The sequence below is a fragment of the Aplysia californica genome, unplaced genomic scaffold (assembly GCF_000002075.1).
Source record: "Aplysia californica isolate F4 #8 unplaced genomic scaffold, AplCal3.0 scaffold00785, whole genome shotgun sequence".
Classification (NCBI taxonomy): domain Eukaryota; kingdom Metazoa; phylum Mollusca; class Gastropoda; order Aplysiida; family Aplysiidae; genus Aplysia; species Aplysia californica.
Genome location: NW_004798055.1, coordinates 196,683 through 197,907, shown reverse-complemented (window position 1 = coordinate 197,907; position 1,225 = coordinate 196,683). Strand labels below are relative to the sequence as shown.

The following is a 1,225-nucleotide window of genomic DNA, read 5'->3' as shown; positions in this document are numbered from 1 at the left end:
GACTACCCTTACCTTCTTCAATCGCAAATATCTCGACTTCTGTTCAAGCTAATTGGATATTTTTCCATTGAAAGCAAGGCAAATGAATAAACTTTCAGGTGATATCAATAATTCCACATCCTCAAAAATTGACGAGTGCCTGATTCCACCACGTCGTGCCACATATAAAATTATGCAGGTCTATAAACGTATTATTATATGGATATTATATAGAAATGTTATTAGCAATTGTCATATATCTCAATTTACCCACCAGATGTGAAAGTTACTCTCTACGGCAACAACGCACAGGGAAAAGATAACCCGACGTGGACACAAATAAAATGTCCTCTATATAATGAAATCCTAACAAAAACAAGACAAACGCAAACACAAGAAAAGAATTTAATCATAAGACACGCCCATATATTATATTAACCAAGGCAATGTTCGAATTGGCGATAGGCTTTTGTCTTACTGACTGGCATACTTCTGATTCGTCTTAGGAAATTGTATTTGACAAAAATAAAACCATCAATTAATTATAAAGTGCATGAAGAAATGAAGGAAGGTAAACATTAATAATAATAATAATAATAATTACAACAAAAACGGCAGCAGCAACAGAAACAACGATATCAACAACAAAATCATTGACAAAAATGGCAACAACAGAGAGAACAACAGCAAAAGCAATAAAACAACAGCATGAACAACAACAACAAACAAACCCCAACAAATAAAAAAATAAAAAAAAAAAAAACGAACTGCAAGACAAACTTATAAAAAAAAACCAACAACAATACAACCCACCTCCATTTCCCAGGTCATTCCAGTTCTGAGGTTTCAGTTGTGTCCCCTTGATATCCACAAAGGCAAAGATGATGTGAGTGCACAAGTTGGGGTCAATGTCCGAGGGCTGAAACCTTCCGTAACCTGGCCGGTATTGAGCTTCGCTTCCATAGTAACAGAACATCTTCTTTTGTGTGCTCTGTCTGGGCTGTGTCAGGCCCTGGACTGATGGCGTCACAAGTGCCAAAGCGATGAAGCTCAGGAGGAGCAGGAGTCGGCACAGTGCTGGCATCTAGCGGTGAACAATGTGCAGGAGATTTAAGACATGGGGAGGGGGGTGTATAGAAAGCAGGAGGTGGCTGGGTGACAGACAGACAGACAAACAGACAAACAGACAGGCAGGCAGGCAAGCAGGCAGACAAACAGACAGACACACAGAGTGGCAGGCAGGCAG

At 39.7% G+C, this 1,225-nt stretch overlaps 1 protein-coding gene across 1 annotated transcript in view; it reads right to left on the bottom strand.

Annotated features, from left to right (window-relative positions):
• Window positions 1-1,225, bottom strand: part of LOC101849796 (acidic mammalian chitinase) — a 54,932-nt gene that overhangs the window by 42,124 nt on the left and 11,583 nt on the right. The gene's annotated exons all lie outside the window — the stretch shown is intronic.